The sequence below is a fragment of the Miniopterus natalensis genome, chromosome 15, assembly GCF_054644295.1.
Source record: "Miniopterus natalensis isolate mMinNat1 chromosome 15, mMinNat1.hap1, whole genome shotgun sequence".
Classification (NCBI taxonomy): Eukaryota; Metazoa; Chordata; class Mammalia; order Chiroptera; family Miniopteridae; genus Miniopterus; species Miniopterus natalensis.
This window is the reverse complement of record NC_142095.1, coordinates 35,244,365-35,255,861: the sequence shown is the minus strand read 5'-3', so window position 1 is coordinate 35,255,861 and position 11,497 is coordinate 35,244,365. Positions and strand designations below refer to the sequence as shown.

Below are 11,497 nucleotides of genomic sequence, written 5' to 3'. Positions count from 1 at the left end.
ATTCCTTTTGTATTATAGAATGCTGATTTTCTAATTCTATATTTTCATCTACATTTGCTGACTGCAATCTCCTATAAAGAGGCACTTTTACTCATAACTTGGTATAAAATACAGTTTCTCCTAATACACACACACACACACACACAGAGAAAGACTGAATGCTTATTTCCCTCTGATTAGAAATTTTTAAAGTAAAAAATTAATTTGCTTGGCCAGCATGGCTCAGTGGTTGAGTGCTGACCCATGAACTGGGAGGTCACGGTTCGATTCCCGGTCAGGGCACATGCCTGGGTTCCAGGCTCAGTTCCCAATGGGGAACATGCAGGAGGCAGCCGATCAATGACTCTCTCTCATCATTGATGTTTCTGTCTCTCTCCCTCTCCCTTCCTCTCTCTGAAATCATTAAAAAGCATATTTAAAAATTAAATTTTAGTTTGGTTTTTGTTTGTTTGGGGTTTTTTGCTGTCTCCCTCTCTTGTCTTTTTTCCTAAGAGTGTTACTGCAGACTCACGAGATTTTATTTATTCAGTGTGTTACAATCAATTAAGCTTCCAGGGGATACAAGAAAGAATGAATACACACAAAGAATTCCAGATATAGAATGTTCTTCGAAATAACTCTTGGTCTGTCTAGAAAGTCAATATAATGAAAAAATGAAATGGATACCTGTCATAGAGTAATAAAGACCATAAATAAATTCAGTGCATGAGTTTGAGAGTTGTGGCAGTTCAAACGGGTAAAATTTGAATGTGGACTGTATACTAGATATTTGAAAAAATTATTGTTAATTATTTTTTGTGATGTCATAGTGGTATTTTGGTTTTGTAGGAGAATGTATTTTAAGAGAACTACACTAAAGAATTTAGGGATGAAGGATCACAATGCCTGCAGTTTATATAGAATTAATTATGTTAAAAAAAAAACATTTGTAAACACACGTATAATCAACTGTTTAGACAAAGCAAATATGGCAAAATGTTGTGTTGAATTTATTTGTCGAGTATATAGGAGATCGTTATTTTATTAATTCAACCTTTCTGCATGAGAAAATTTATAAAAAGTTTTAAGAAAAGAAAAATGGCTATGGCTGCTTTGGAAATGTAGAATACTACTGAATCTGTAGTCTAGAGCAGTGATTTCTAAAATATTTATTTTGCCTAGAAAGGGAGATTGGCTCAATATTGAGACAGAGAGATATGGGTCTCTTTTCTTTGCTTTAAATAGGACAGTGAGATTTCTATCTGATTTATGTTTTGGGAGTCCTTTCACAATTTTGTTTGAATTCAGGCTTTTGCTAACCTTGAAAAAAACTATAATACTGTAGGAAGGAAGTCTTAAAATTAGTTCACAAATTCTTTAATGAAATTTCTCCCTAAGCAACCAAGGTTTTGCCAAATTTGGCAATCTCATAAAAGCAGTGATTTGTATACCTGATTAAGAGTCTATAACAGGGTTTGGCAAAGTGCCAAATGGTAAATATTTTAACCTTTATGGACTATACAGTCTCTGTAACAACTACCCAATTCTGCCTTTTTAGTGGATGAGCAGCCACAGGAAATATGTAAATGAATGGGAGTGGCTGTGTTCCAATAAAACTTTATTTACAAAAACAGTTGGAGGGCCTGATTTAACCTGAAGCAATAGTGTCCTTGTCAATCACATAAAAAATATTTGTGCTACTACAAAAATATAATAGGAACAGTTTTAGCTTTTTGATGTGATACAGTGACCCCCCTCCCTTCTCAGGACCTATACCATTGTTAAAAAAACAATAAAAAAGCAGAGCCTGCCTGTTGTTAAAGAGGTAAAAACAGATTTTAATCAGAAACTATCAAACATGGACAGTGAGGATCTATAAACAAGAAGCAGGGTAGGATCAGTGGATGGAAATTCACTAACAAGAAACATTAGGGCTAAAGGAGGATTCTGGCTGAAGCAACCTAACAGGATTTTCTGAAGGCAAGCCATGGTGATCAGACAGGCCTGGAGGATGATGGGCAATGAGAAATTTGATTAAATATCAAAGTGGAGGATTCTGGCTAAACTGACTCAGCAGGATTCTGGTGAAGCTGGACTCTTGGTGACTTGCCCTAGGATGGGTCCTAGTTGCTGAGAGGAACCTATCTAGAGTTTGGTCTAGGAGAGCATCTTTACCAACATACTGCTTTCTTTCTGTGAACATTTCTCTTCCCTTTTCTCACGTAGTTCTTTATTCCTTTTTCTCCTCTTAAAATTTCTCCTCTTAAGCAACACATTCCCAGGAAAGATTCCTTGATTAAGTCAATTCCTGAACTGCATGATTTATTTCCTATTCACAGCATTCATTAATCATGTATTTATATGATTAGTTGATTACTTCTTACAATTATTGATTAATGATCCATTCCTAAGATGTATGTCATTGAAGAAAGGAACAGTTTCTCTTTTATTGTGTTGTTTATTAGTTAATTACTTTTTGTTTTTGCCATTTTCCTCAATATTTTATCACCAATCTGGCAAGGCACCTAGCACTTAGTAGGCCAGTAAATATTTGTTGAACGAAATAACCAGTGACCTTTCAGACTTATTTGTTAATATAATGTAAATATAAAGAATAAGATAGATGTTCAAAATTCATGGTTAATGAATGCACTAATTTATAAGCTGTAATAAGTTATTTTTCTTTTCTAATCCATTGTCTTTTAAATGCCAGTAAAACTAGAGTATAAGAAATAAGGTATAAAGCATATTAGTTAGCATCTTAGAGAATTAGCTTTGGGGATGTTCTAACTCTTCACCATATTTGAAAATAATTTTAAAATTTAAGTAGCCAGATAAGTCTTAGGGACTGATGTGTGACTTAAAGTTATTGGAGTCCCCTTTTCTGAGACCTTTGGCTAATTTGTTGTGTTATTTAGGACAAAGTCTAAATTCTATAAAGTGGTGTATCTGGCCCCCTTAATATCCAGTCCCAATTATTAACCATTTATTTTGTTATTCTATGCAAATCTGCTTTTGTGAAACTGATTTATTTGGTTTTCTGATCTCATCTTTGGGTTTTTCTGACTCTGTGACTTTCTATACTCGGAGTTTTTAATCTCAGTTACCTTTCATTTTCTAAGTTAATAAAACTGCTCCTTTTTCATGCCACTATTTCCCTACCAAAACATAAATTAATTTCACAAAATTATCTTGTTGAGCACAATCGTCTTATGCAACATAGGCTATATAGTGGACACTTAATGAAAATATTTTAAATATTTAGATGTTTTGGGAGGGAGATCATGATGAAAAAGAGGATTTTTAATAGCTCCTATCAATGTATTTGTGATAAATGTGTCTTACCAGCCTGAACTGTCCTACAATTAAATCATAATTTAGCCAGAATGAGTCTTCATCATTTAGCTCAACTTATATAAATATCTATCTACCAATTTTTATATTTTTAATTAAAGTTAACTAAGATTTTGTTTTGGTACTTTGGCAGTCATATAACATCTGTGAAAGTGGCACTTCTACAGTTCATCTGCCTAAGATTTGATGTTCACTAGATGAGGGATGATTAAGATATTTCCTCAAAATAAAATTTGTACTTGTTTAGAAACAAGAAACATAACAAAATGAAAAAAAAAGGTCAAACTCATTAAAGTGGGCTCCATTGAAATGAGATAAATATTACTTTCTACCACACTCATTCTTCTCTAATGACCGGAAAATGAAAATGTATTTCTTGTTGCAACCTAATGAAGCATAAATCAAGGCCGATAAAACTCCGAGCAGTGTATTTTCATGCCCACTCATGGGGATGAGGTGAGACATCTCCGACTAAAGCTACTGTACTGATTGGGGGTGGGGTCGGGCAGATAGAGGCCTTTGTTGAGGACTCTAAAATGATTTCGACTTTATTGAATTCCGATTTCAGAAGGACACTTCATTTTTGTTGAATTGGAGTCTATATCTAAGGAGAAATTAGGCAGTGATTTGAGGTGGTTTTCCAAATAATTTAAGCCAAAGCACTAACTAGAGAGACAGTATTGCCCTAAGGTAGCTGGTAACTCTTTGAAAAGAAACTTTAGTTGTGCGTGTGTTCATTACCATAAATCTGTACGCTATTCTGTGGCTTTAGTTGTTGTATATCTCTTAAAATAGGTGTCATGAAAAATGTCTTTAGGAAATGGTAAACAAAGGCTTGGTGTAAGAATTTAGAATGTCTAGCTGCAGGGCACAGTGGTAAAAATAACACAGTAAAAGTTTGGTATATGAAGTAGGGAGTAAAAGGAGACAAACCTGGACATTTTGCCTTGGGCTTCATCATGGAAAGTATAAAATACAAAAATCAAGAATTTTAGTTTATAGGTAATTGTGAATTGTTAGAGGTGGTTGGTCAGGACAATGCCATCATGGAATCTCTCTTGTAGTGCGATAAATCAGGATGGTATGGCGACTGGTGTAATAGCAACTCAATGTGATACAACAGTGGTAAGGAGAAGAGAAGACTGAACTAATCATTTACCATGTGGAGGTCTTGGCTGTTAAAGGGTGAGAATAAAGAAGGTCACGTACAGTTAGGGCAAGACTTATTTTTCTACAGTCATGGTAATGAATATACTGCCAACCAAACAAATGAAACTTGGTCAGTCAGTCAAAGCTACCTGACACCAGTCAACACACTTCTGCCCCCACACCTCCACATCTTAAGCAACTCCACTCAAAGCAAGCTCTTCCCCCAACCGCCATATAAGATCATCAATTTGCTCTGCTAAATGAGACAGTTCCTAACCACCATAGCTCACCCTTACTTAAGTAAGCAATAAATTAATAAATATATTAGTAAGTATATTTTATTTGCAGATTTTGAGTGCTGTTCTTTCTTAACAATGTTTTCCCCATTTTATCAATGCCTTCTCTCATTCTCCCTATTTCCTTTTAATTTCCTAATTCCCCTTCCTGTTAAGTACCAAACTTCTCAAAAGAGTGTTTTGTAATTGATGCCTTTATTTTCTTGGAGCCTTTGTTCTTCCCAAATGACCGCTATGAAGCTGCCAAACTCTGTCTAAAAGTGTAGTTCTTGATGTTTGACATTCAAAAGCTTGATCCTGCTTTTTACCAACTTTAAATCTCACTATATCCTTTACTCAAGCTAAACTAGGCTGGTCATTTCTATTTTGATGTCACATGGACTAGCCCCTGGATATTTTCTCCCAACATTCTTTCCTTCTAGAATTCCCTCCCCCTCGTTTCCATGTAGTTAAATACAGCCTATCTTACTTCCTGCTTTTTTACTTGAAGTTACTTCTGATTTTCTAGATTAACCTTACCTCTTATGAAGTAGTATAACACTTGCATTAAATCACTGGTTCCCTGAGTTTGTGATTTAATGGACAAATGCAATTTGCCAAAAACAGACTGCTCTCACACATACGTAAAAACATGGGGACCACATAGTGTTGACAATAGTCTTTTAAAGATCATTTATGATCAAACATTCATCTAATATCCCCACGACTTTATGAAATATATTTCATCACCATACTGTCATGGAAAACATAAAATAAGATTTACACAATAAAATTTTTACTACATAGTTCTTATTTTTGTCATTCTGCTATAGACCAATGAGAACTTCATCCTAGACTAGCTCTCTCCCTGTCCCTCCCTCCCTCCGTCCCTTCCTCTGTCTAACAAAAAAGCCTGTTTTTGTTTTCAGTGAAGGCTCAGGTGGCACATGACAGTTTATAAAATGGCTTCAGAGGTAGGGGGTAGAGGGGAAACAAAAAAGAAGTTGGGCTGGGAAAGAAAAACAACCAGGAAGAGGTAAAAACTGGCTGGTTCTTTCCCAGCCTGATTTAGAGAAGGGAATTGGTGTCTCTGAACAATAAGATTGGATCAGATCCCCTCCTTCAAAGCTTGGTCGGGAAGAGAGAAGAAAAGCAGAAGGGTGTTGCTTTAGCCTCCCTGAGTGGCCTGAAAACCACTGATCTATAATACTCATTTATATATCTGTGTCTGTGTCTATGTCATCTATGTCTATGTCTGTATCTATCTATATATATATCTGCATGTATATAGATTGAAAGATAGACATTATCTACCCATCATACATCTATATCTAGCTATCTACCTATTATCTATCATCTATCTATCTATCTATCTATCTATCTATCTATCTATCTATCTATCTATCTATCTATCTATCTGTCTATCTATCATCTATCTATCTATCTATCTATCTATCTATCTATCTATCTATCTATCTATCTATCTATCATCTATCAATCTATCTATATCTGTCATCTCTTTACCTCTTATATCTTCTGGGAACTTCAAGTTGGCACCTGCTTCTGAAGTCCATTGTCCACCTCATAGCTTTATATTTCCAACTGAGTTTAAGCTACTTCCCTAGGACCTCCTGTTCTTTTCAATCCCATCTGGGGATTTTGAAATTATCATTCCTAATTTTTGAAACCGAGAGACAAAGCTAGAATGCTTGTTTTTGAACTCTGTTTCTCTCGTTTCAGCCTTTCTTTCTCATCCCATGAGATAAAAATGGTGTAAAAAACATGAAGGAATAAAACCACATTACCGAAGAAGGAAAATACATTGGGAGATACTGTATTTTTAAAGTATTATCCCCATTAGATTGTTTCAGTGTTCTGTAGTGCTGATGATTTTATTTTCGCAGCAGGTTTTGCCTCCCTCGTCTTCATTGTACGTCACTGGCAGCCAAGCACAATGGTTTGTCCCTCTTCAGATGCTTCATTGTCACCATGGTTCCTTGCGGGGAGTAGGAGCTCAGCTAATATGGGCTGAGGCTAAGATGCTAATAATGACTATAAGGGGGTGTATTTGACTTTTTTGGTTAAAAATCTATAATACAGTGTCAGTGGAACTATATGCTGCCTAAGGAAAGAAATTCCTATTTTCGCCCAGCTGGCGTGGCTCAGTGGTTGAAGATCGACCTATGACCAGGAGGTCACAGTTCGATTCCCTGTCAGGGCACATGCCCAGGTTATAGGCTCAATCCCCAGTTGGGGGGCGTGCAGGAGGCAGCTGATCAATGGCTCTCTCATCATTGATGTTTCTACCTCTCTCTCTCCCTCTCCCTCCTTCTGAAATCAATAAAAAAATATATAAAAAAAGAAATTCCTATTTTTCTTATCTTTATGATGGGAATAACAACTGCTCACAAGATTTGTTGTTTTTAATCAAAGAAATGAAATAAATATATGAAAGTCCTTCTAAGTCTTAATTTGACATTCAAAGCATTATATCTGTAATAAAGTAAATGAAATGAAGCAAATATTAAAGAAACACACTAATGAATCACACTAATAATTTTTAGTGGATAACATAGTGCTTTACAGTTTATAAAACAGTTTTTGCAAAGAAAAATGATGTTTTTTTATTTTGTATCCATTACATGATGTGGTTTCCATTTACATTTGGCATTTTTGGAAAATTTCAAGAAGCTAAAATGGTATTTTTTGGTTGCCGGAGCCCGGGAAGAAAATCTAACTCTAGTGACCAAGAGGAAATAGGTTTTGAGATAAGAATAAAATACTAGTGGTTTCTTTTATACTTGTCCATTGAAGTTTTTTTTTTTTTTTTGTAGTACCATAAGCTATTTTTCAAATGCTACTAAAATTTATACCACCACTGAGCACAGAACTTAAATGACTTTTGGAAAACTCCAAATTGTGTAGGTCTGGCTTAGCTGGGCCCAAAATGGGTTTTAAAAATATTGGTTGAAAAATTAACTTTTCATGCCATGCTGTATTTGCATGTGTCTTAATAGCTTATTTTTTATTTACTCTGGAATAATATTTACTAAACTTCCACATTGAAAAATGTTATTGTTTTTAAATTTTATTATTATTTTGGTATACTTCTATGCCCTAGATGTTTGGGGGTGAGTAGATGTATTCGTCAGTGTTCTCCTGAGAAACAGAACAAATAGCCTGTGTGGATATGTGTCTGTGTCCACACTACACACTGACTGAGCAATTGACTCAGCTCTAACACTACCTCATGATAGTGTCAGGTCCCACAGGTTAAGGGCTCAGTTCCATAAGACTACTCCCCACTACATACATGTCAGGCATGAGTCACAAGTCCAGGCTGTTACCTGATCTTCTGATTGCCCAGCTCTTGTTCAGAGGTTTCCATGACCCCCTTCTTAAATTGGCTTAATTTTTTTGAGTGGCTCACAGAACTCAGAGAAACATTTAACTTACTTGCCTCAGCCTGACTATCATTTTCAGAAGATCGTGACACCCACGTTGGAATAGCTTCTTTTTCACCTTTGAATTTCCAAAATCTAGAAGCATTACTAGAACATAGTAGTTAAATAGAGACATTTTTTGTGACAGTGAATCAGTTCATTATCAAATTAAACTCTCTTTAAACAAGCTCTAGACCTAAGTATATATATATATTAGTTCAAGTTGTGAGCACTTGTTCAACTTGTCACTAAATTGCTAAGTACTGGCTCTTCCTCCTGCCTCCCATTTCACTCTTCTTGAAACCTTCTCCAATTTGAATTTCAAATAACTTCTGTTTTAGGATGACCCACAATCTCTGAATATCCAACTAAGTAGCTTTGTTTTAGTCACTAATTCAATGTCTCTGGGACTGACCATCCCCCCACCTTGCTACATTGGTCCTGATTTATACCTTATGTTTTTGTGTTAAGTCCTTCCCAATAGTCTCTCTGCCCTTAAGCTTTCCCATTTTCAACTCATTCTACCTATTACTTCCATGGGTATCTTTCTAATTTTTAACTTTTCCTTATTGATTTCAAGAGAGAGAGTAGGGGGTTGGGAGAGAGATTGGGAGTTGCTGTTCCACTTACTTATGCATTCATTGGTTGATTCTTGGAAGTGTTCTGACTGGACAATCAAACCCCTAACTTGGCATATTGGGACCAACCAACTGCGCTACCCGGCCAGGGCATGAGTATCTTTCTAAAGCATGGAAAGTGTCATTACCTTCCTACTCAAAATGTTGTACAAATTAAAAAAAATAACACTATAGTATGAATTAGGGACAAATGTACAGAAATAGGGAAACAATTCTGTTACCAATACTGGGCACAAGTTTAGAACAAATTTGTCTTGATGTTAAGTCCCTAACCTGTTGACCTCAGAATCCTTCAGTTATATCGGGCTAAATACAGAATGAGTTCCACAACCTGAGTTAAGACTAAACTAGAAATAAGGGATTAACTCCCCCCCCACTGTGAGGAGTGTACGAGTTATGGGGCCAGGAGTAAAGAATGGCATTATGTGTTTGTTTAAGGTGATACATAGTGATCTGTGGTAGCGATGACCTGCCATATTAAAGTATACTGTGAACTCAAATTTAAATATGAAAATGTTTGAGTAATACCATCACCCACTTTACTATATCTCCTGTAGTTTCTTTCTATTTTTTTTTTTTTTAAATAAAGTATGTCTTTATTGATTTCAAAGAGAGGGAGGGAGAGGGAGAGAGATGGAAACATCCATGATGAGAGAGTCATTGATTGGCTGCTTCCTACACAACCCCCACTGGGGATCCAGCCCGAAACTGGGGCATGTGCCCTGACCAGGAATCGAACCTCGATCTCCTGGATCCTAGGTCAATGCTCAACCACTGAGCCATGCAGGCCAGCCTCCTGTAGTTTCTTGACTTAACACAAATCTTAAATGATTTTAATTAATTTTTGTATTGTACCACAGGTATTACAATCAGACATTATCCAAGGCCAAAGCTAATTCAATGAAAAATTTATAATCACCAAAATCATTATTACTTCTCAACAGAATTCATCGTTTTGCTCTAGACCCCACGTATCACTGAAACCATGAAATAATAACTTCAGTTGTTACATCAGCTGCTATTTATCCTAGAATATTTTTTGTCCTTGTGAGTTCTTTCTACTTAATCTTTGGCATCTGTTCTGATCACTAAGGAATTGTCATTTTAGCATAAGAATCTCTATTCCTTCCCTACTCCACCCATGTTTAGTTTCAGGAAAAATTCTTCATATCAAATGAGTAAAAAGCCAGAGGTGGTCACTTTATGCCTTTGCTGCTAGGTGAGAAAATGCAAGTTCAAGAACAAAAACATTGGCTGGCCCTGAACCCCCTTGGCTTAAATTAGAGCCGAGAATACCTCTTTAGTTCCATTGGAGCCATTCTTTGTTTTTTTTAAATTCAACAAATATTTATTGAGTACCCATTATGTGCTAGATACTGTTCCAGGTACTTGGGACACAGCAGAGAACAAAACAAAGGTCCCTGCCCTCATGGAGCTTCCAGTGTAGTGTTTGTGACCACTTTGCCTGCTCCTGCCTGTGACCCTGGGCAGATCTCTCCCAGCTGGTCCATGCGCCAAGAAGCAGGCCTGGCCCAGCCATGGGCAGTGTGGCTGGTGCTCTATAGATGCCAAACAGATGCCGCCTCCAACCCACTACCCAGAAAGTAGAACAGGCCGGAAGTTGACTTTTAATGATAAAATACAAGGGGAGAGGGCAGGGGGAGTGCAGCCGCGTGTCTGGTGTCCTGCCGCACCAGGATCTGGGCTGGCTACACAAGCCGCTGCTGCTGCTTGGTGGCTGCCTTGCTGGCAAGGCCCTTGGCCTTCTCTGTAGCTGCCAGTGCCGTCTCCTTTGCCTTCTCCTTGGCTTCCTTGGCGGCCTCAACAAGGGTTTGTTTTGGAAGGGGCCTCACCTTGCAGCTTGGCCAAGATGGATTCAAAACCTTTCATCGTCTTGGTCACGTTGCTTTTGAACCGGGTGAGACCAAATCCCTGCACAGCCCTGGAGACACCCAATAAGCTAGAGGAGGCCCAAGCTCGCGGGTGGATTTCGGTCCAGCCGCTGTTACCAGAGTTCACACAGTCAGCACATCGGTCCTCCAGCGCCATCAGCGGGCGTGGCTGATGCTCCAGGGGAAGGTGGGCATGGTCTGGGTCCGTGGGTCCCCAGTAGAACCCTCCAGGATGTGCACCGGGTGAGCAGCATTGGCGGGAAATAGTCGCGCGGCGCGGCGGGGCATCCTGTTGGTGGCGCTCAGGGGTGTCCGGGACAGGAGCCTCTGGTCAGGGGTCCCTTCCCGGGCCACTGCGTCTCCCGTCAAGATATGTTTGCTTTAGGGATTGGGAACACTTGGCCCCAGGGACTTCGGAGCATGTTCTGGCCCAGGAAAAACTTTGCCATTGTCCCCGCCGGGGCTGGGTGCCTGCCCGCCACGCGCACCGAGGGGTCGCCCCTCCGCCACCGCCATCAGGAGCTGTCGGGCCACTGCCCCCATCCTTACATTAAAACCCGCTCTTTGGACTATAAGCAGACTCACTTGGCTCCCTTTTGTAGCATTTCAGAGGTTAAGTGTCTTATTTGTCACAGAGTATAGCGCGGAATGTCAAGAAGGCAAACCCCAGAGCAAGCAAGAAATAAGAACATGACATGACGACCACATAGAGGAAAACGTTGTTCAAGAGACGCTAAAGTTGTCTCCCAAGTTTATTTTTGCAATTG

General features: G+C 38.2%; 1 pseudogene; it reads right to left on the bottom strand.

The window, feature by feature from the left end:
- Positions 1 to 10,547: 10,547 nt before the first annotated feature.
- On the bottom strand, positions 10,548 to 11,179 carry LOC107534693 (PRELI domain-containing protein 1, mitochondrial pseudogene; annotated as a pseudogene).
- Positions 11,180 to 11,497: the final 318 nt, after the last annotated feature.